The sequence below is a fragment of the Syngnathus typhle genome, linkage group LG15, assembly GCF_033458585.1.
Source record: "Syngnathus typhle isolate RoL2023-S1 ecotype Sweden linkage group LG15, RoL_Styp_1.0, whole genome shotgun sequence".
Taxonomy (NCBI): Eukaryota; Metazoa; Chordata; class Actinopteri; order Syngnathiformes; family Syngnathidae; genus Syngnathus; species Syngnathus typhle.
Window position 1 is genome coordinate 9,473,846 of NC_083752.1, and position 24,703 is coordinate 9,498,548.

The following is a 24,703-nucleotide window of genomic DNA, read 5'->3' on the forward strand; positions in this document are numbered from 1 at the left end:
AGACCATAGCACGCTCCAACCACAACGCAGCAGAGGATCCATCTGGCATATGGAGCCCCGTTGCTACTAGGATGGCAGAGACACCGGGACATCCCCTCGCCTAGCGGAGTGGGGATCGTTGTTTTCTTCACCAACATTGAGACGTCCCACCCTAAACGATAGGACCCCTTTGAAGTTAGTCTTCCCCACCACTCCGAGTTAGGGGTCCAGCACTCTCTGCAACTTGCAGTGGCTGAGGTGAATCCAGCTGGGCCGTTCAGCAATCTTCACTGCGGTGGGGGTAGTCAGCAAGACTTGGAATGGTCCCTCCCACCGTGGGCTGAGCCAGTTCTTTCTTTTAACGACCTTGATGTAGACCCAGTCTCCTGGATTGATGGGTTTGTCGACCTGTGAGGAGGAAAGATCAGGCGGCAGTAAATTTGCATTTGACACATCTTTCAGTTTGAGCGTCCTTATCATATAGTCTGCCAAGGACTGCTCTTCATCTGCTTTTTGCAAATCTGCAGGGAACAAAGGTAGTCTATATGGTCTCCCATGGATGATTTCGAAAGGTGTTAGCCCTTCTGAAGTGGGAGTAATTCTCATATAGAGCTTCACTAAGTCTAGGCACTCTGGCCAAGATCTGCCTGTTGTTTCCATGCATTTTTTCAACCTGCTTTTGATAGTGGAGTTTGCTCGTTCCACCAGGCCAGCGCTCGCAGGATGCCAAGCGCAGTGGTTTTTTAATGTTATCCCAAGGTGTACAGCCATGTTCTGTACAACTTGGTTCACAAAGTGTGGACCATTGTCACTGTAAATGGTTTGGGGGATGCCATGAGTCGGTATGATGGCTTTGCAGATGGCTTTTGCCACTGTTAAGGCATCTGCTCGTTTAGATGGAACTATTTCCACCCATTTGGAAAATGCATCAATCATCACTAAGCAGTGTCAGGGTTTTCCAAACTATCTTGATCTATGATTATCTTGGAATGTATATAACCGGTAATAAATAACTTAGGTGGATTAGTTTTATGCTTACGTTGGTATGTAACCGGTAATAAACCACCTAACTCTGTCCCATCCTAAACAATGTCGTAAAACATCCCCTGCTCTGTTTACCTAGAGGTCAAGCAAGAGCTTTAACTTGTTTATTCAGTCTACTGTCACCCCCACCCTTTTTCTCTTAATAAAGATGGTCTTGTGGGAAGCGAGAGTCAGACGTCATTCGATCATTGCTGTACGCACAGTGACGAATGGACTCTCCGCCTGCAGGTGCCCAAAACGACTAACTTGTCTCCGAGTGGTTCTTGCAAAATAAGTTAGAGTGAGCACCACTCTAACATTTTGGTGCCGAAACCCGGGACCCTCATACCCGCCATCTGACTGACGGAGGAAGACGTGCTGCATTGTCGACAAGCCAGCGTCCATTAGGAGGACCTGGAAAAGAAAGTCCTGGGAAGAGAACTTCTTCGCTGGGCCAGCATCTTATGTCTGCCTTCGTCTGACAGAGGTGGTTGACGGGACCCGGAAATGCAACGAACCAGGGGACAAGTAAGTTAAAGCCCTAAAGTTGTGGGATTGTGTGGTTGTGAAACGCGTAAAAGTAAAAGTGCACAGGAATAAAAATAGGCAAGACAGAAGATAAGAAGTCTTGTGGAAGGAGGGGGTGTTGTAGAGTCCCCCTCCGGATGAAGTGGCTCTTCTGGAGCAGTGGTTTTCAAACTGTTTTATATATTTTTGTAAAATCTCATGTACCTCCGTGTACCCTCATTTGACAACCACTGTTCTAAGGGGTACAACTTCGCGTTGGCAGGGCTGGGTAACAGGACTGTTGTCTTTAGTTCCCAGGGAAAGAAGGGGTGTTGTAGAGTCCCCTCTCCGGATGAAGCAGCTCTTTTATTTTTAAAAGAGGACTTCGCGTAGGCAGGGATAAGAAATTTGTGTGGTTGAATGTGTGACTGGTAGGATAAATTGACTAAAAAGCAGTTCTAGCATTGATCGACGGCAATAACACAGGCTAGTAATTTGTTAGAAGGTCAATTTAAACTTGCATTGAGGATCCTCAAAGAAAATAAAAAGAGATTGGAAAAAAAAACACTGGAAAAATTAAAATTAAGATGAGAAAAAGGAACGATAAATCTCTAGCTCTTGAAGGAGATGAGTTCATGGCGAGTAGATTTCTTGATTGTATGTAATACATGCTGAAGTGGAAAAAGAAAAGAGAGAGAGTTGAATTGTGCTAGACTGTGGTTGAAAGCTTCACAAGAGAGAAGAGAATAAATCCAAAAGACAAAGTTGAAAAGTACTGCGACTATGTTTGTCAGGCCGGAAGACAATGAGGCCACAGTGCGCAGGCGCACTGTCCCGGCCACGGCTCCAGCCGCAGCTCAAGCAGAAGAGCAAGAGAGGCATTCCGCTCGTGTGCAAAACTTGTATACAACAACTATGCAGTGGGACAGGCATGCTGAAAAAGTGATCCAAAAAGGCAAATGTTCTGATGTATTTCATCTAGATGATGATAATGATCTAAATGAAGATACAACGATCTTCTCCCAAAGTTCCCAAAGGGGAGAGGAAGAGAGAGAGACCAACAAGGCCGAAGGCTACCATATAATTCAAAACCCCCATCAGATTCTGACAACTGTTGGAACTGTGGGAGACGTGGACACTGGTCAAGAGAGTGTTTTAGAAAAAGAAAAACGGTGCCAGTCAAGGGGCAGAGGAAGAGGCAGAGGAAAAGTCACATTTACAGCATGACAAGCTTCCTCTCCTTTGACCCCTCATGCTAATACAGAGAAAGAAAGAATAGATGCCCATATGACAGCAAAACATGTCATTGTCAGATTATTGGAACATTTTTTGGATTATTAGAGCTCTTGTCCATGCAAGAAGTATGACAATGCTGTTTGTATGCCCAATGACAAATGACCAGAGATCAAATTGTGTGTGTACACTAAAGTTAGAATTTGCAAATCAAGTGGTAAATGAATGCAACTTGAAGATAAATAAAAAAAATTAGAATGTACTGTCCTTGTGTGCGTGGGAGGGACTAGCTCATGATCGACCACAGGAAATGGCCAGCCTGTGACGAATCATTGGTGCTGGGACCTGCCCTACGCGCGCGAGAGCTGTGCATGTGTGTTAAAATGATGAAGATTGGCTAAACTTTCAGTGTAAAGAAATTTGTTAGACTGTGGTCTATCCAATTTGCACCGCAGAACAGAAACGATTTGGAAAGATAAAAATGAGAGGAAAAGAGAAAAATGTGTTTGCGAGCAGAAATTGATCCACACTAGTGCATGTTAAGTGTTGAGCCCTCATGAGAAATTTGAAAAAGAAACGACAGAACATGCTTTCAGGAATTGGAAGAAGCAAAATTGTGAATTTAAGACATTGCAATGCTACATTTAATAGGAATAATTGATTGATGGTGTTATAAAATTATACAAACTGCTATATGCGAGCTAAATCTGAGAAATTGAGTTCTTTAAATTTAAAAACAAAGGAAAAATTCAGATTAATTTGCCAGCAGTTTTTATGAGTTGAGTTTTTTTTTGGTGGATTGTTCTATCAGGAACCTTGAGTTGAAAATGGTATATGGATGTTGTGTGGTGAGCTTGGATGAATTGAGACCAATGTGATGGTAAGACTCCTTTTTGGAGACTGTGTGTGAGATGCAAATGAGCATTGATGAATGATTGCCTTGAATGATAGGAAAATACAGGTTGAATGGTTGAAGCTGTTGGCGACTACTATGGAAAATTAGTAGAGCAACTTTGCTGAAAGAGTGGTTTTGAGTAAGTTGAATGCTAAAATGAAAAACATAGCTTTTGGATTAATGATTAACTAGAGAAAAAAACTGGAGAACCAGTAACACATGCAGAAGATGTGTGAACTGGGAAATTGAGAAGCGTTTTGAAAAGAAAGTCAAATTAAATGATGGAATCATATGTAGTGAAGAACACGTTCTCCCAAAACGTTTGTCAAGGTGTGAGGCATGGGCGTTGTCAAGCCTCAGAAGGAGGGAGTGAATAGGACAGATAGTGGAAGATAGTAATAATACAAACCTTTACGACATATGGATTTTCTAATACATTTAGTGTCATACTGTGGTAAAATTCTATTCTGGTATCATGCAATGTATATCTCACTAGTAAGCCTAAGTGTGACCGGGTCATGTTTCGGGTCAGGTTCGTGCGGGATTGTTTGGGCCTTGGTCCATGATCTCATTGGCACGAGACATCTGGTTTCCATTAACAACTGACAAGATATGCACCCGCGTGAGGAAAGGGAGGCTAACTCATAAATAATGAGGAGATATTGGGAGTAATCTGTTGGTCCTTTCTTTAAGACCCTTCCTGGTGCAGATAGGTTAGCAACAAGAGAGATTTAGAGGTTCAACAGAAAGACAGTTAAAAGAAAACAACATTATTAATTTGGATAGTTGCGGGCTAACAGGAGCATGAGAAAGAAGAGCTAAGAAGCGGGATCCAATTTGATCAGGGAGATTGGAAATTCACAACACCATATTCTAAGTCACATTTTTGAGCAAGCATGACACAGGTAATAACGTTTGAGAGGTCAAGACATAGATCAGGGCTAGATGTGGAACGCAGACCTCGTTGAGTTAATTTTAAATAATGATACTGAAGACAATGTACTGTCTCATTAAATAGGAACTATGGACAGAACGTAGCTCGAAAATAGGATGACTTACAGGACTTACAATATAAAGACGAGATCGCTGTTACTAGGAGAATTTGAAGTTTGGTAAACAAACGTTACTAGCGAATTGATGACAGCAGCTACATTTGGTTACAAGTTTGATGTCCCAGTCTGTCACTCTCAGTGCCAGGATCCCTGAAAACTCAATCCCGAGACTCTGCCTGCAGCCATGGACGTCTACAAAACGGTGCCTGGCTTTGAGGCACCTTTGACCTTTGGCAAGGACAAAGAAAGACTGTTGTTGTGCTTGGAAGGGGCAAGTACACTCCGGAGAAAAGACGACATCCTCGGGGACGAGAAAAGACAGTGAGAAGTGGAGGAACTCACAATGTTGAAGACAAAATGGACATTTGAACAATGGACTCATTCGAGAGTGATGGATGTGTTGGCTCTGAAGCAACAACAAAAGAACACCATCTTGAGAGGGTGAGGTGCGGCAAAAGATATGGACTTGAAATGTCCAACGGCCAAATCGCACTCCGTGCTGAAACTTCGTGGGGCTTGGGGTAAAGTGGAAAGGAGCTTCATTGTGCACTGGGTTTGACAGAACTGAGGAGATTTGATAAAAATTTAATAATGCGTAGAGCTACAGAGAGAAGCATCATGGTCAGAGATTGAACAGATTGGACAAAACAAATAGGCTAAAACGGAGAGAAACAAGAGCGAGATCTGATGTTTTGGCTCATCAGGCATAAGAAGTAGAAATTGAGTTAGATACATTTTAGAATAGGACATTTGGACTAAAGTGGATTCAGTCAAGAGGAAGCTAGGTTGCTCAATGTACCTACTCAATAAAATAGTAAATTCGTTGCACCACGGTGGAGTTTGGGTGGTCAGAATGTTGGATACGTTAAATTTTTGACTTTCACACAATCATGCATAGGAGTCGCACAAGGCGACAGTTAACAAGACAATGACTGCAGTAGGGATCACTTACGACTGCACCGACATGGAAAAGTAGAAGCAAGGGAGTTGAGTAAGGGATTATATGCGGAACAGTCCGCTATACAGTTACCAAAAGGAGGTTCTATCAAAAGGAGCTACATGAGAGATGTATAGAATCCCTTTGTCTGTGTTCTGTGTTCGTGCGTAATCTCTGTAAAGTTGTGTCAGGCTGTTGTCGTTTGTCTGAGCCTTGGGTGCGCGCTCGGTGTGTGTGCGTTTATGTGCACAACCTGTGTGTGTGCGAACGTGTTAGGAAGAAGACGGCATGGATAAGGGAATCTCCTTTAAGACAGGAGGCAATAAATGGGAAAGCCCCTGTCATAAACGGTCTTTGGTTAGGAGGAATCATTAGGAAGTGCTCAAACTCTTCTTTCAAACACTCCTATCTGCCTCGTTAAAAAGGGCATTACAATTGACTACAAGAGTTGCAAAAAGCAGATGAAGAACATAGGTAGCATGATCAGGTCCCTCAAACCGAAAGATATGTCCAATGCAAATTTACTGCCGCCTGATCTTTCCTCCTCACAGGTCGACAACCCCATCAATCCAGGAGACTGGGTCTACATCAAGGTCATCAAAAGAAGGAACTGGGCCAGCCATGGTGGGAGGGACCATTCCAAGTCTTGCTGACTACCCCCCTCCGCAGTGAAGATCGCTGAAAGACCCAACTGGATTCACCTTAGCCACTGCAAGCTACGAGGAGTGCTGGACCCCTCATTTCGGGACGGTGACAAAGTCTGCGAACAACGATCCCAACTCCGCTAGGCGGGGGTATGTCTCGGTGTTCTTGTCATCTTAATAGCAACGGGGCTCCACATGCCAGGTGGATCCTCTGCTGCGTTCTGGTTGGAGCATGCTATAGTCTATGGACACATCTGAACAGACCAAGTGATAATGTTGACCGTGGGAAACGATGGTCACACGATGAGAACTTTGAGGACTGGTCATGAGACCCCAGAAACCCATACAAAACCAACGCTTGGTACCGGTATGTGAAGGTCACTGTGGGAGCGCGCACACAGGAGGGATGTTATCTGTGTTTCCAAAAACTCCCCTTGCTCCACACAAGTTCACTTGGAGGCCAGAGCAATGAATGTCACTGAAGCGAAATGTATGGCATTCATGGGAGGAGTTTGATATCAACACCGTACTGTCAGTCAGTGACGCTACCCCTACCGCCCTGGACTCGCAGGAATGAATCTGTGATCAAACTATTTTGGATTAATCCCAATGTGACTGTTGGAGGACGACAGATGCCACAAGTGGCCTAAACCAGGACGCTACCTGGAATGGACTACACGTGTTTCATCCAAGAAAACAAGACCCACGGATGCATTCACGACAACTGCTCTCCAGGAGGGAACTGGATGGGAGCTTTGGACATCACCGCTGTGTGCCAGGATGGGAGAGCCATTTCAAGGTGTAAGGGCTCTCCTGCCAACATGGCTGTACCATTGGACGGGTCCTACTTCATTCGGAACGGATCGTGGCTTTATTTATATTTTCTTATTGATAGCATTATGGTCGCCTAAGGCAGAGGGACCGTGTGAGACTTTTCCTGCGATTTAACATCGGCCAGCAGGTTTTTAGACCACACAATAAGTTTGGACTGGAGTATTGAGGAAAAACCTCATCTTCACTGGAAGTTGTTGCTATCATTGTTTGTTGTTTTTGTCGTGTTTCACCCTGCACGCTCCCCAACCCGTCCGCTGTCGTCTCCGTTTTTTATTGATCTTTTTTATTATAGTTTTTTGCTATTCTTCTTTATATTTACTTACTTACTTATGTTTGATTGATCGGGTTCACATAATCATATGATAAAACAGGAGGGATATGTCAGGGTTTTCCAAACTATCTTGATCTATGATTATCTTGGAATGTATATAACCGGTAATAAATAACTTAGGTGGATTAGTTTTATGCTTACGTTGGTATGTAACCGGTAATAAACCACCTAACTCTGTCCCATCCTAAACAATGTCGTAAAACATCCCCTGCTCTGTTTACCTAGAGGTCAAGCAAGAGCTTTAACTTGTTTATTCAGTCTACTGTCACCCCCACCCTTTTTCTCTTAATAAAGATGGTCTTGTGGGAAGCGAGAGTCAGACGTCATTCGATCATTGCTGTACGCACAGTGACGAATGGACTCTCCGCCTGCAGGTGCCCAAAACAACTAACTTGTCTCCGAGTGGTTCTTGCAAAATAAGTTAGAGTGAGCACCACTCTAACAAGCAGTATTTGTGAGGTCCACTTTGTGTGAGCTCAATAAAATCCATGTGTATGATTTGAAATGGGTAAGACGGTTTTGGAAATGAGCCTCTCTTAGGTCTCATATTTCCTAGTGGATTATGTTTCACACAAACAGGACATGCTTTACAATTTTTTTTTAAGTAAGCATCTAAACCAAAGGTAGTGAATTGTTGATGTATGATAGACTTCATCCCTCCTGTCGACACATGGCAAGGCCCATGAGTCGCAATCGCTGCTGCCTTAAAAAGTGATTTTGGTCAAACAGGTTTGTCATTGATGCGGTGGATATTATCTGTATCCATCATTGCACCTTTTGTCGTCCACATTCGTTTTTCCGCCATTGGAGCATTGCCCTGCATATCTGTCAGTATAGTCTTATCTATTAGTTGCATGTCCTCTGAATCTATTAAAAAGAATTCATGTCCATGTTTCCCTGCTGCTGCTTCTTTAGCAATTTTGTCTGCTAATCTGTTTCCATTTGAGACTTCATCTGTGCCAGTGGTGTGAGCAGCACATTTACACACAGCTAGTTTAGCAGGTAAATGAATGGCCTGCAACGAGTCTTTTAACAAGGAGGCATGGGTAACCGGCTTACCGGTCGATGTTGTTATCCCTCTGCGCTCCCATTGTTTCGCAAAATAGAACAGAGTAGAAAACGCATACTGACTGTCTGTGTATACAGTGACTTCCTTATCTTCCGCTAATTGACAAGCTCTTGTTAGCGCAATTAGCTCAGCAGCCTGCGCTGACCTGTTGTATGGAAGCTTCTCTGCTTCAACAATCTGGTTTGGCAATCTCACAATTGCATACCCACTTTGATTGTTCCCTCTAGGATCCTTTGAACATGACCCATCCACAAACCACCTTTCCCCTTTGTCAAGTGGTGTGTCACGTAAATCTTCTCTGGGCAGCTGTAGATGTTCCGTGGCATCCAAACAGTTATGTGGGGTACCATCCCCTGGCAACGGAATCAACGTTGCTGGGTTAAGGACTGTGCACCTTTTTATCACAATGTGTGGTTGTGACAGAAGTGTAGCAGTGTAAGACAGGTGTCTGGCTGGCAACAAAAAGTTCATTTTGCTTTGTAGTAGCAACACGTCTACAGCATGTGGAACCAGCAGCTCCATTTTGTGAAAGAGCACCACATCTGCAGCTTGTCTCACTGCAAGTGCTGCCGCGCACACTGCTTGGACACAGTCTGGCAAAGATTGAGCCACTGGATCCAATTTTTTTGAATAAAATGCAATTGGTCTTAGTTTGCTGCCATGACTCTGCAGCAACACTGAGGTCATAAAACCATTCTTGCAGTCTGCTGTTTGCACAAAGGTTTTATTGTAGTCTGGCAAGATAAGAGTTGTAGTTTCTATCAGAGCCTGTTTCAGCACCACAAAAGCATCATCTGCTACTGGTGTCCACATTATTTTTTCTGTCATTGCCATGGGGACTCCATGCACAATGTTCAGCAGCGGCTGTGTCTTTTCCGCATAATGTGGGATCCATGCTCTACAGTAATTGCAGAGCCCCAAAAATTACATCATTTGTTTTTTTGTTTCAGGTTTCGGTGCATCTGCAATGATCTGCTTTCTGGTTCTCTGTATCTGTCTTCCAGAAGCTGACAAAGTGTGACCTAAATAGTTCACTTCCTGTCTGACCCATTGTAGCTTGTTCTTGCTCACTTTATTCCCTGTTTTGCAGAGAAAGTGTAACAATGCTAAGGAGTCTTCCTTGCAAGCAGCTTCAGTTTCAGAGGCTATCAGGAGATCATCTACATAAACTAGAAGTTGGCTTTTGTTTGACATCTGAAAATCAGCCAGACAGGCCATGATAGCTTGAATGAAAATAGTTGGACTATCAGCAAATCCCTGTGGCAATCTGGTGTACGTATAGCTTTGTCCTTTAAAGGTAAACACAAACCAAAACTGTGAGTCTGGGTGAATTGGCACTGAGAAAAATGCATTGCTAAGATCAATTACTGTGAAAAACTTCTGGTTAGGTTTCAAAGTGTTCAGAAGTGTGTGTGGGTCAGGCACATTAGGTGCTCTTGTCTGCACTGCATCATTCACTGCTCGTAAATCTTGTATCATTCGCCAATCAATTTTATTGGCCTTTTGGACTGGAAAAATAGGAGTGTTGCAAGGAGAATCTGAGCACTTCCTAATGATTCCTCCTGTCAAAAGATAATTTATAACAGGGGTAATCCCATTTATTGCCTCGTGTTTTAAAGGATATTGCTTAACTCTTGGACGCCACTCTGATCTTGGTTTGATCTGTACTGGTGGAATGGACGTTAAAAATCCTACATCAGATTTGCCCCTTTGTCCACAGTTTTTCAGGAAGCCCAGCCAATTCCTCCTCCTCCTTCTCATTCAAACAAATGTCAACTAGTCAGGTTAGCGCACAAGCGCATGCCCTACCGACAGCTACTTCACACACTGTTTGCTTCCACATGTCGCAACTGGTACTGTAGCTCCACCCATCACCTTTGTCCTCATAATCAGTGACAGATCTAGCAAGTTTAATTCGGCAACCCACATCTGCCCATGTTATACTGTGAGGTTTGAACAATGAAATGTGGGGTACAGCCGACAACTTGTATTTGTCTTTCTGAGGAGCGGGCAGGAGCACAGCAGAAGCTGCAAATGACCCGCGATCTGTGTACAGAGTAGTGATTGTTAAAGTTACTTCTGTGTCACTGAGAAAACTTTCAATATAGTCATCATGTGGATCAGTGAGGATATTCATGGTGACATGTAATTGATTACAAGTCATTTCTGATTCAGGTCGTGAAAATTGTTTTCGAGCTTCACTCAGCAATCTGCTTGGTAGCTTGGGATTCCGTTCGGGAGTGATGTCATAGGAGCAGGAAATCTGTTCACCTGCTTGTGCAGCATATGAGTCTACGTCTCTCACTCTACATGCTCGCATGCCATCCTTTACTGGAATTATTGCAATTCCCAACCGAGTCATCAGATCTCGTCCCAGCAGGTTTATGGGACATTTTGGCGATAGAACAATCGAGACTGAAGCTATGACTCCTGTTTCATCATCTCTCACTACAACTGGATTGGAGATACTCTCCTTGTGTACCTGCCCATCAGCAGATTTCACCCAAATTGTATTTTGGGAGGCCTTCAGATTAGGGACTTTAGTTTTTATTACGGTTTTACAAGCTCCGGTATCACACAAAAACTCAACTTCACTTCCTCCAATGTTTAAGGTAACGTATGTTTTTTCTTTTAATGCACTCAGAATGTCCCATGCTGTATGGACATCTACTATTTCTTCCTTTGTAGGAGCACAAGAGGTCATAGGGGGGCAATCTAGTCATGCTGAGAATTTGGCTTTCCCTCTCCCCCTTGATTGGTTTTGTTTTGCAAAACAACACACTCTTGCAAGGTGTCCTCGTTTCCCACAGTTCCAACAGTTGCCAGAATCTGGTGGGGTTTTTGAATTGTATGGTGGCCTTCGACCTTGTTGGCCTCTACCTCCTCTGCCCCTCTGGGACCCTTGGAAGAAGACTGTTGTATCTTCATCTAGGTCATTAACGTCTAGATGAAATACATCAGAACTTTTGCCTTTTTTTATCACTTTTTCAGCATGTCTGGCCCATTGCATAGTTGTTGTCACACTTGCAATATCTACTTCCACCAAATGTTTCCTCACCCAGTTGCCTATTTCAGGGCGGAAATTAGTAAGGAGCGCATTTTTAAACTGTTGCTGATAAGCACTCTCAGCTGCATCATTGAATGGGATGCCACTATGCACCCTGAATTCTTTTTCAAATCTCAAGCGAAAATCATCAGTATCTTCCCCAGGCTTCTGTTTTATTCCTGCCAAATGACCATAATTCACTTGTCTTTGAAATATTGTTCGCACTCTTTGCACAAGATCATTCCATTGTGCTGCATACTCCCCTCCCAATTGATTTCCCTCAACGGGATAGGGAAAAGGCCCTTGATTATTTCTACCTGTGTAATTTCCTCTAACCTTTGCCCAGTCTTTTCCCAAGGAAGACATTGCAGCTTCTCCTGCCTCATGCCCATTTAGTCTATAGGAATGTATGATTCCAGCCATGTCTTCTGCCCATTTTTCTGGGTCTTCAGCAACAGGGGTAACCCTTTCAACTGCTTTCCTTGCCTCTTCCAAAGTCCATGGCCGAAAAACATATGTATGTGGAGGTTGGCCTTCCCCTACAATAGGGTTTGGCACTTGGATCATTGGGCACACATCAACATTGTCTAAATTTTGGGAAAATCTAGCAGCAGTGGTCAAACCTCTTGTTTGTACAGGGCTTCTAATCATTTGACCCTGACCTTTTTTGCTGTTATATGGGGGATGGCGCAGGTCTGTTAAGCTTGGATACAAGTTTTGCGCACAAGCGGACAGCCTCTCTTGCTCCTCTGCTGTATCCGGGACAGTGCGCCTGCGCACTGTGGCCTCATTGTCTTCCGGCCTGACAAACCCGGTCGCAGCTTCATCACTTTTCATCTTTCTATCTTTTGTCTTTTGGATTTGTTCTCTTCTCTCTTGTGAAGCATTCAACCATATTCTAGCACAAATCAATTCTTTCTCTTTTCTTTTCTTTTTCAGTCCCTCTGACTTCCTATTCACACTCTCCTCCAAGACATCAACCACTATCTTCCACACTTCAACTTTCAACTTCCCTTCTACTCCATACTTTTTCTTCCACTTCGGCATACAATTAACAAATTTACTCGCCATGTACTTCTCATCTCCATCAAGAGCTAGGGATTTACCGTTTTTATTTCCCATCTTAATTTGGTATTTTAAATTTATACAATTTTTTTTAATTTTTTTTAATTTATTCTTTTTCTTTGAGGATCCTCAATGCAAGTTTAAATTGACCTTTCAACAATTACTAGCGTGTATTATTTCCGTGGATCAATGCTGGAACTGCTATTTAGTCAATTTATCTTACCAGTCACTCTCAATCACACAAACTCCAGCGCTTTTTATTTTTAGGCCTATCCAGGATGGATGAAAAACCCTTCCAAACAGCTTGGAAAAACGGACAAAAAGAGAATCTACGCCCTCCTTCAGTTAAAAAAAAAAACCTGTTTTTTCTTAGCCCGTTCCTTCCACTAGGACTAGAATCCCAGCTGTTTCCTAGCTTGGAAAAAACAAAGCCGTATCTCATAGCTCGGACAAACCAAAGCCGTATCTCATAGCTCGGACAAACCAAAGCCGTATCTCATAGCTCGGACAAACCAAAGCCGTATCTCATAGCTCGGACAAACCAAAGCCGTATCTCGTGCACCTTTTTAACTTTTTACGCGTCTCACAACAACACAATCACACAACTTTAGGGCTTTAACTTACTTGTCTCCTTGATTCGCTGTTCAGCCGGGTCCCGCCAATCCACATCTGTCAGACGAAGGCAGACCTAAGATGCTGGCCCAGCGAAGAATTTCCTTCCTAGGTCTTTCTTTACCAGGTCCGGCTAAATGGACGCTGGCCCGTCGACGGTGTACAGCGTGTCGTCCTCCGTCAGCCAGATGGTGGGTATGAGGGTCCCGGGTTTCGGCACCAAAATGTTAGGGTGGTGCTCACTCTAACTTATTTTGCAAGAACCACATGGGAGACAGTTAAGTCTTTTTGGGCACCTGCAGGCGGAGAGTCCATTCGTCACTGTGCGTACAGCAATGATCGAATGACGTCTGACTCTCGCTTCCCACAAGAGCATCTTTATTAAGAGAAAAAGGGTGGGGGTGACAGTAGACTGAATAGACAAGTTAAAAAGCCCTTGACCTCTAGATTAGCAGAGCAGGGGATGTTTCACGACATTGTGTAGGATGGAACAAGCTAGGTTATTTATTACTGGTTACACACCAACATAAGCTTAAAACTAATCTACCAAGGTTATTCATTACTGGTTACATACATTCCCACATAATCATATGATCAAGATAGTTTTGGAAAACCCTGACAGTGTGTTATTGTCAAATATTGTTTGTTTTTTAATCTCCATCGCGGACCGGACGTCATACGGAGGCAGTATGACTGCGCATGCGCACTATGGATCCGATGCGCAGAACGGATGCGCAAGACACGTCAGCTATATAAAGAGCGAGAGTTGTTTTCTTCCTATTAGTTTCAATACACAATTTAATTACCGTTTTTTTCCGTGTATAGTGCGCCCCCATGTATAGTACGCACCCTAAGAATGGCATGCTGATGCTGGAAAAAAGCTTGTACCCATGTATAATACGCACCCAATTTTTATGAATTTTTTAAAAAAAAAATTTACCTTTTTTTTTTTTTTTTTTTTTTAAGTCCCAATGATCGTCACACACGCAGGGAGGCAATGGGTCCCATTTTTATAGTCTTTGGTATGGTCTTAACTAGGCTGGATGTAATTTTTTTTGTTGGCGTTGATTTCTCCGACTGCCCGTAAACGCACCACCGCGCTCCGTGCGCGCACGGGAAAGAGGCGGCTCTGTATGGGAGAGACGTTGAAGAGGAATAAAAACACCCTTGGAAACCAAAACTTGCCCCTCGTCGTGACTCGGAGCCGCAACAAATGTTTCGGATTTGTGTAGGGTACATTGTGACAGACAGCAAACTAGCAGGTGATCGAGCGAGCGTCTGATACAAGAGCATTGCGGTCGTATGGAGCGTGTTTGAAGTGAACAGCAGAGACGAAAGGAACAAGGCAAAGTGTTGTGAAATAAAATATTACCTGTAATACGCATTTTGTTATTTGCTGATTGAAACTGCTAATTAAACTGTGAATTTAAACTAATAGGAAGAAAACATATCTCGCTCTTAATATAGCTGACGTGTCTTGCGCATACGTTCTGCGCATCTGTAATGGCGGCCTCCGTATGACGTCCGGTCCGCGATGGAGATTAAAAACAAACAATATTTGACAATAACACACCATCAAGGATTGCACCATCGCATCAAACGATGTGTCGTCAATTATGGATTTTTTTGACTAAGTGTGTTGGGCACGATGGCTGAATGCGATGCGCGATTGACAACAAACAAGAAGAAAGGTGAGTTTTATTTCGGGGGAGATTTGTCATGTCTCGTCCCCAGTTTTGCTATGTGTCTAGGTTGCCATAGTTTCTGTTCGCGTCGCCCCTCTCTTCCTGTGTCACCTCAATCGATGTAACGTGTTTTGTATTTAAGTCCTGTCTGCCCCTCGCTCACCGTTGGATCATTGCATGTGTTACTGTCATTCTGTTCCTGTCTTTGGTCACCCTGTCTTTTTGTTCCACGACTTTGTCGGTCAGTCCTGTTGTTGGTTTTGTTGTACCATGACTTTCTTTAAAAAAAAAAAAAAAAAAATTACATTTTTTTTTTGTACCCATGTATAATACGCACCCCAGATTTTAGGACAATAAATTAGTTAAATTTTGCGCACTATACACGGAAAAAAACGGTATTTGAGAAGCACTGCCCTAAACGCACCACCGCGCTCCGTGCGCGCATGGGCTGCGGACGTGAAAAAGGCGGCTCTGTATGGGAGAGACGTTGAAGAGGAATAAAAACACCCTTGGAAACCAAAACTTGCCCCTCGTCGTGACTCGGAGCCGCAACAAATGTTTCGGATTTGTGTAGGGTACATTGTGACAGACAGCAAACTAGCAGGTGATCGAGCGAGCGTCTGATACAAGAGCATTGCGGTCGTATGGAGCGTGTTTGAAGTGAACAGCAGAGACGAAAGGAACAAGGCAAAGTGTTGTGAAATAAAATATTACCTGTAATACGCATTTTGTTATTTGCTGATTGAAACTGCTAATTAAACTGTGAATTGAAACTAATAGGAAGAAAACATATCTTGCTCTTAATATAGCTGACGTGTCTTGCGCATACGTTCTGCGCATCTGTAATGGCGGCCTCCGTATGACGTCCGGTCCGCGATGGAGATTAAAAACAAACAATATTTGACAATAACACACCATCAAGGATTGCACCATCGCATCAAACGATGTGTCGTCAATTATGGATTTTTTTGACTAAGTGTGTTGGGCACGATGGCTGAATGCGATGCGCGATTGACAACAAACAAGAAGAAAGGTGAGTTTTATTTCGGGGGAGATTTGTCATGTCTCGTCCCCAGTTTTGCTATGTGTCTAGGTTGCCATAGTTTCTGTTCGCGTCGCCCCTCTCTTCCTGTGTCACCTCAATCGATGTAAAGTGTTTTGTATTTAAGTCCTGTCTGCCCCTCGCTCACCGTTGGATCATTGCATGTGTTACTGTCATTCTGTTCCTGTCTTTGGTAATGTCACCCTGTCTTTTTGTTCCACGACTTTGTCGGTCAGTTCTGTTGTTGGTTTTGTTGTACCATGACTTTCTTTAAAAAAAAGAAAAAAATTTAAAAAAATTACAATTTTTTTTTGTACCCATGTATAATACGCACCCCAGATTTTAGGACAATAAATTAGTTAAATTTTGCGCACTATACACGGAAAAAAACGGTAAATGACATGTAAAGGTCGTTGCATAAAAGGTTTTTACTTTTAGTAGATACTAAAGCATGGATATAAAAAAAAGCTTTTTGAAAACAAATGCATTTATTAACAGCATTAAAAAAATATTTCACCAAAAAACTACTATCAATGATTCTTATTAAATACAACACTGTTATGATGAATAACATTTTCCATCACTTCAGCGCCTGCAGGTCAGATTTATGAAATATGTTTATTAGGGGTGTAAATCGCGGGTTTTGTCACGATACGATATCATATCGATATAAAGAACTACGATACGATATTTGCCGATATCTTAAAGCCTGCTGCGATTCATTCACGATATATTGCGATATAGTGCTCTACGATTGATTTTTTTTTTTTTTTATAAAAAATATAGAACAATATCCTGATTTATAACAATTCATACGCAAAATCAACAAGGTACTGCAAACTCTTTGTTTAGGAAATTACAAGAGTATTGTAGTATACAAATTGCTTACTTTAACACTGAACTTTGATGTCGTGTTTTTTCTATAAATGTGCGGCGAGATTTGTGCTCCCTGAATATTTGATCACCGCATGGCAGGATTTACAAACTGCACGTGTCTTGTCCGTTGAGCCATCTTTTCTTTGGAATCCAAAGGGCTTCCAAAAAATGACTTGAAGCCTAAAGGGGAGCCAATTTCCTCGTCTTTTTGGACACGAGCCATAGCACCGCACCAGGAGCCGCGTACTAGTTGTCGACTCCCCTTTCATGTGCAGCAACGCTGCGCACTGCTCCCTGCTCCCGGAAAGAGGAAGCAAGCAACAATGAACTGGATTTCAAAATAAAGTCGCGTCTAATGTCCGAGGTCAAACACGGCGATATAAATCGATGTTTACCTTTAGCATCGATGCCAATAAATCGTAGAGCATTATATTGATTAATCGATGTGTATCGATTAGGGGTGTAAATCGCGGGTTTTGTCACGATACGATATAATATCGATATAAAGAACTACGATACGATATTTGCCGATATCTTAAAGCCTGCTGCGATTCATTCACGATATATCGCGATATAGTGCTCTACGATCGATTTTTTTTTTTTTAATAAAAAATATAGACCAATATCCTGATTTATAACAATTCATACGCAAAATCAACAAGGTACTGCAAACTCTTTATTTAGGAAATTACGAGTATTGTAGTATACAAATTGCTTACTTTAACACTGAACTTTGATGTCGTGTTTTTTCTTTAAATGTGCGGCGAGATTTGTGCTCCCTGAATATTTGATCACCGCATGGCAGGATTTACAAACTGCATGTGTCTTGTCCGTTGAGCCATCTTTTCTTTGGAATCCAAAGTGCTTCCAAACGAATGACTTGAAGTCTAAAGGGGAGCAAATTTCCTCGTCTTTTTGGACACTAGCCATAGCACCAGCCCAGGAGCCGCGTACTAGTTGTCGCCTCCCCTTTCACGTGCGTGCTCTGCTCACAACACAACAACGCCGGGCGCACTGCTCCCGGAAAGAGGAAGCAAGCAACAATGAACTGGATTTCAAAATAAAGTCGCGTCTATTGTCCGAGGTCAAACACGGCGATATAAATCGATGTTTACCTTTAGCATCGATGCCAATAAATCGTAGAGCATTATATCGATTAATCGATGTGTATCGATGTATCGTTACACCCCTAGTATCGATGTATCGTTACACCCCTAGTATCGATGTATCGTTACACCCCTAATGTTTATCTAATGAGGCAAAATCACATCCAACGGAAAACATTCTGACCAAATACATCATCTTGAAGAATCGGTGAAAGAATACATCTAAATAAAGTAATAAAGAAATCAATAGTATTGTTGGTTTCCCTTTTTGGCTAGTGCATCATAGTCTGGAGTAAAATTTGTTGTGGTAATTTTTAGGATAGAGCCGAGGTGTCGGTCCGTTGACCTAGATCTGTGACGGGCTTTGTTGACGTTCATGTGGCTGAACGTCTTCTCACACACGTAGGTCGAGCCAAATTGTCTACTCTTTTTTAACATCCGGCACTCACTCTCCACCTTTCTTTTCTTCGGGCCACTCATTTTAATGGAAGGATTCCAGGGGAAGGTTTCTGGGTGGCATTAGCGTAAAACTGTATCTGAAAACTCAGCGCACGAATTACGAGAATATTGACGTCACAGCCTACACTCGAAATTTGGCACTGATAGATGAAATTACTACGTACTACTGAGTACGCACGCACACGCACTTGTGAGTGTGCGCCGAGCTTTCTGACGCGGCTCCCGGGAGTAAATGCGCGGGCGGGCGCTTCCCCATCTACTGGGGAAACATAGTAATTGCAGGGAAAATTACCCCAAAAAAATTAATGCAATTTATTCAGGTTTGGCGGGCCAGATTAAACGGCCCCGTGGGCCGGATGCGGCCCGCGGGCCGTAGTTTGCCCACCCCTGTTTAGCCGCTAAACGATAGGTATGCTAACGTGACATAAACACAAACGAAGAGCTGAGAACGGGCCTGACGTAACAATCAGAGTTTTCTCAAATAACTATTACATAAATATCACGTTTACAAAGCCATCTGTTTCACTCCAATTCATTAAATCCATCGATCGTCCTTTATGTCAACAATGTGCGGGTGCGCGCCGCTGACAGCGGTTGCGCTTCAAAATATTCCACAGGCCCATATAATGATATATGAATTATATATTAAATAACTATTATATTAGCAATAGTATTATCAAACCATCTGTGTCACTCCAAATCATTAAATCCATCGATCGTCCTTTATGTCAACAATGTCGGCCGGGTGCGCGCCGCTGACGGCGCTTGCACTTCACAATATTCCACAGGCCCATATAACGATATATAAATTATATATCAAATAACTATTATATAAGGAATAATATTATCAAATAGGGGTGTAAATCGCGGGTTTTGTCACGATACGATATAATATCGATATAAAGAACAACGATACGATATTTGCCGATATCTTAAAGCCTGCTGCGATTCATTCACGATATATCGCGATATAGTGCTCTACGATCGATATTTTTTTTAAATAAAAAATATAGAACAATATCCTGATTTATAACAATTCATACGCAAAATCAACAAGGTACTGCAAACTCTTTATTTAGGAAATTACGAGTATTGTAGTATACAAATTGCTTATTTTAACACTGAACTTTGATGTCGTGTTTTTTCTTTAAATGTGCGGCGAGATTTGTGCTCCCTGAATATTTGATCACCGCATGGCAGGATTTACAAACTGCACGTGTCTTGTCCGTTGAGCCATCTTTTCTTTGGAATCCAAAGTGCTTCCAAACGAATGACTTGAAGTCTAAAGGGGAGCAAATTTCCTCGTCTTTTTGGACACTAGCCATAGCACCAGCCCAGGAGCTGCGTACTAGTTGTCGACTCCCCTTTCACGTGCCTGCTCTGCTCACAACACAACAACGCCGGGCGCACTGCTACCGGAAAGAGGAAGCGAGCAACAATGAACTGGATTTCAAAATAAAGTCGCGTCTAATGTCCGAGGTCAAACATGGCGATATAAATCGATGTTTACCTTTAGCATCGATGCTAATAAATCGTAGAGCATAATATCGATTAATCGATGTGTATCGATGTATCGTTACACCCCTATTATCAAACCATCTGTGTCACTCCAAATCATTAAATCCATCAATCAAATTCCTGTCTACATCGCCGCGCGTGCGCCCTGACGTCAGCCTCGTCGTTATTCCACAGATCTAGTATATAACTATATTGTAGCGTTAACAAAATACAAAGAAAGACGTGGGTTTGGTAAACGGCTCTTTGTTTAACAAAAGAAAAGTTCAACGAGCCAACAACTATTGAACTGTAACGATAAAAACATATACAAGTTGCTACACGAAATAAAATATATCAAATAACTATAACATAAATAGTTCACCGCCACACGGCCCAAGCACCGGCGTCGACTTCCAGGCGTGTGGCGGCGTCCCCGGACAGCCACCCGGCCGAGCGCCGGCCCCCGACTTCCATCCACGGAGGTGAAAGAGAGCTCCGTAGAGTAGGATCGGGTCAGATAACATTGAACAAACTGTTTGAAATACCTTAGTTTACCTGAGTTTAAAAGTATTTTTGCCTCATGAACATTTTAAACAGGAGTTATAAGTAATGCAAATTTGTCTGATATTATTAAAACTTAAAACAAGTGAGTTTTGCTCTTGTCATTTACAATATCTTTCAGAAAGTAATAGTTTGTGTCATGTCTACAGGTTTATGACATCAACAGTATTAACATGGCCACTTCGTAATATTTAATATTAAGTAATATTAAGTAATATTTAATTTTGATTTAATTTTGACTCACAGCCCCGCGTGAAGAATCGCTGTTGTGATGCCATTTCAGCTTGGAGCTGCTTCACTTTATCAGCGCGGTTACTCCCTGTTAGCTTGTCGTATGTGTCAGCATGTTTAGTCTACTAGTGTCTCTTTAGGTTGAAATCCTTAAACAAGGCAACCGTCTCTTTAGAAATTAGACAAACACAATTGCCTTGATTTTCAGCGAGGAAGTACCGTTTTTTTCCGTGTATAGTGCGCAGAATTTAACTAATTTATTGTCCTAAAATCTGGGGTGCGTATTATACATGGGTACAAAAAAAAAAATTTTTAATTTTTTTTTTTTTAATTTTTTTTTTTTTTTTTAAAGAAAGTCATGGTACAACAAAACCAACAACAGAACTGACCGACAAAGTCGTGGAACAAAAAGACAGGGTGACATTACCAAAGACAGGAACAGAATGACAGTAACACATGCAATGATCCAACGGTGAGCGAGGGGCAGACAGGACTTAAATACAAAACACGTTACATCGATTGAGGTGACACAGGAAGAGAGGGGCGACGCGAACAGAAACTATGGCAACCTAGACACATAGCAAAACTGGGGACGAGACATGACAAATCTCCCCCGAAATAAAACTCACCTTTCTTCTTGTTTGGTGTCAATCGCGCATCGCATTCAGCCATCGTGCCCAACACACTTAGTCAAAAAAATCCATAATTGACGACACATCGTTTGATGCGATGGTGCAATCCTTGATGGTGTGTTATTGTCAAATATTGTTTGTTTTTAATCTCCATCGCGGACCGGACGTCATACGGAGGCCGCCATTACAGATGCGCAGAACGTATGCGCAAGACACGTCAGCTATATTAAGAGCAAGATATGTTTTCTTCCTATTAGTTTCAATTCACAGTTTAATTAGCAGTTTCAATCAGCAAATAACAAAATGCGTATTACAGGTAATATTTTATTTCACAACACTTTGCCTTGTTCCTTTCGTCTCTGCTGTTCACTTCAAACACGCTCCATACGACCGCAATGCTCTTGTATCAGACGCTCGCTCGATCACCTGCTAGTTTGCTGTCTGTCACAATGTACCCTACACAAATCCGAAACATTTGTTGCGGCTCCGAGTCACGACGAGGGGCAAGTTTTGGTTTCCAAGGGTGTTTTTATTCCTCTTCAACGTCTCTCCCATACAGAGCCGCCTTTTTCACGTCCGCAGCCCATGCGCGCACGGAGCGCGGTGGTGTGTTTAGGGGCAGTCGGAGAAATCAACGCCAACAAAAAAAATTACATCCAGCCTAGTTAAGACCATACCAAAGACTATAAAAATGGGACCCATTGCCTCCCTGCGTGTGTGACGATCATTGGGACTTAAAAAAAAAAAAAAATTTTAAATTTTTCTTAAAAAAAATTCATAAAAATTGGGTGCGTATTATACATGGGTACAAGCTTTTTTCCAGCATCAGCATGCCATTCTTAGGGTGCGTACTATACATGGGGGCGCACTATACACGGAAAAAAACGGTAACCACATTTCAAATTTTTGCAGACCCCTTCTGCTTTGATGTGCTTCAGATGGAGCTCATTGACCTGCAGTGCAACTCTGAACTCAAAGCCAAGTTCAGGGAGGTGAGTGGGAAAGCAGACAAGCTTGGGCAATTTTTGAGAGAATTGCCCCCCAGCTTCCCTGAGCTTTCCCGAATGTTCAAACGGATCATGTGTCTTTTTGGCAGCACATACTTGTGTGAAAAGCTCTTCTCTACCTTGAACTTCAATAAGTCCAAGTACAGGTCCAGACTAACAGATGAGCATCTTCAAGCCCTACTGAGGGTCTCGACTGCCTCCTCCCTTAAGCCAAATGTGGCTCAGCTATGCAAGAGGAAGCGCTGCCAGGTCTCTAGCAGTAAGAAGTAGGCAGAAGAAGCCATGTTCATAACAGTTTATGTTCAATGTTCCATTCATGTTCAGAAAGTTACAGGTTAAAGAGCTGTTAATACAGACATTTGAATCTGAATAATAATTACATTTCTCTAGTCAGCAACTATATTTGGTTTATTCAGTCTTCTATATCTGCTGAATTATTATTGTTATCATTTTATTTCTTACTGATTTATTTTTTTCTTGAGTTGTTAATTTATTTAAATTTTTTAAGACAAAAAAGGATGAATAAACAAAGAGATTTGATAACACTGGAATGTTTTTGTAAGAGCTTTTCTTGTGAAAAACCTGCTGCGGCCCAGCCTCACCCAGAATCTACGTCCAGCGGCCCCCGGGTAAAGGTGAGGCAGTGCAACGGGAGACGAGAATCATGGAGACTGAGGCAGTGACAGGTAGTGCCTCTCAGGGCGAGCGTGTGAGTGTGCACCACTCACACACTGTACTGAGCACGTGCAAACGGCGCGTGCTTGCAGTCAGCGGGAAAATACGGGCCTTGAGGCAGCCAGTACCTTTACCTCGAAGATGGGGCGATAGTGAGCCTGCGGCTAATAGTTTACGACTCAAGTAAATGCGAGAGTAAAAGAAAAAGAAAGAAAAGAAAAACAACCAACAACATCCGGTGCTAACGCGTTGCTATTTGGCTCTATTTTCCCTGACAATGGAGGATATAATCTCGAAAATAAGAAATTTTTCAAAACTTGACTTCCAGTCAAAGCAAGAAACCATAAGTAAGGGAAGACCAACGCCAGATTTGCGAGGATTAATTCAAACTACGGGCCTCCCGGGACGGACTACAACACGTTCGTTTCAAAAGGATTGGTACTCTAAAAAAGACTGGTTTTGTGGTTGTGCTGCCAAAAATCGACTTTATTGCTTTCCCTGTCATCGAGATCTTCGTCCAGAAGGACAGGAGAATGGACTTCATTTACAAGTAAAGGTAAGAATACTGCAGTGGTGTGTTTAAATGTACAGTGGTGTGTTTAAAATGTTATTAAATTTAATCAAGAATGGGATAACAACCATGTATGCATGTAAATCTGACTTGTGAGTCTGCCTTAGCGTCATACAGTACCTTTGTAAATCTGACTCAGAGTCAGTGCCTCACCAACCCCAACCCTCACCGCACGTCACTGGTACAAACATTGATTCCTTGCAGAGGTCGCAAAGCACTACGTCATGTGTCTGCGCGGCCCCGACCCCGTGGTCCGGTGGCACATGGAGGCGGTTCTGGACCGGGCCATCTCGTCGGTGGTGGGTGAAAGCTACGATCTGGAAGTAGGTAAAACTCTCACAGCGGAACGGTTGGCCTAATTTGCCAAGCTGACGTTGGGGTCCATCTTGCCCAGGTGGACCTGACCGACACGTTTGACAGATGGGCGGCCCGCAACATGGCTGGAACTAGGCTGGCGAGGACCGAGGCCTCCTTCTCGCTCAAGTACCACTCAGGCGCACCCTTTGACTGCTCGTAATGGCTGGGATTCAGCAAGAGGAAGTTCAAGTTTCGACTCTATTCCAATGCTGAGGCTTAGTGCAGAATAATAGAAATGCTGCATTGTACACTTTTATACTCACTCGGGCTTTTATTGCGTGTTCAAATAAATGCAAGAAAGTGTGAGCTTTGTCCCATGTAGCCCAAAAAGTACTTGTGACTGACCAGCACGTACAGCAGGCCAGCGAATGCGGCAGGAGCTTGAAATAGACAGAAAATATAGGGAACTCGTTCATTCCCGTGGTATTTAAGAATTGCAATACGGATGATGAGGGGGGAAAAAAGCACCTGTAAACCTGGCCCTAAAAAGAAGTTTCAGGAAAGGATTCAGGAAATGCTTCTCGAGAATAAAATGCAGCAGAGTTTTTATGATTCTGTCCCTTTGATGGAGTTGAGTGTTTGCATATTGTATATTATCTTCACACACACGCACGCACGCGCGCGCACACAAAAGGGCTTGCTTACACAATGCTTGGTCACGCTGCGCTTCGCCTTTGCCATCTTTGACCACATTGCGGCTTGGCTCAAAATTCCATACCTGTCCCGCTTCCAACCCAAAAGCGGTGCTACCGGAGCGCCGCGATATAACCGGCATTG

At 42.8% G+C, this 24,703-nt stretch overlaps 1 long non-coding RNA gene across 1 annotated transcript; it reads left to right on the forward strand.

Moving 5' to 3' along the window:
* The first annotated feature begins 23,073 nt into the window (after positions 1-23,073).
* LOC133168417 (uncharacterized) lies at positions 23,074-24,473 on the forward strand. The gene is made up of 3 exons (XR_009718208.1): positions 23,074-23,554; positions 23,774-23,892; positions 23,964-24,473. It is a non-coding gene; the product is annotated as an uncharacterized LOC133168417 (long non-coding RNA).
* Positions 24,474-24,703: the final 230 nt, after the last annotated feature.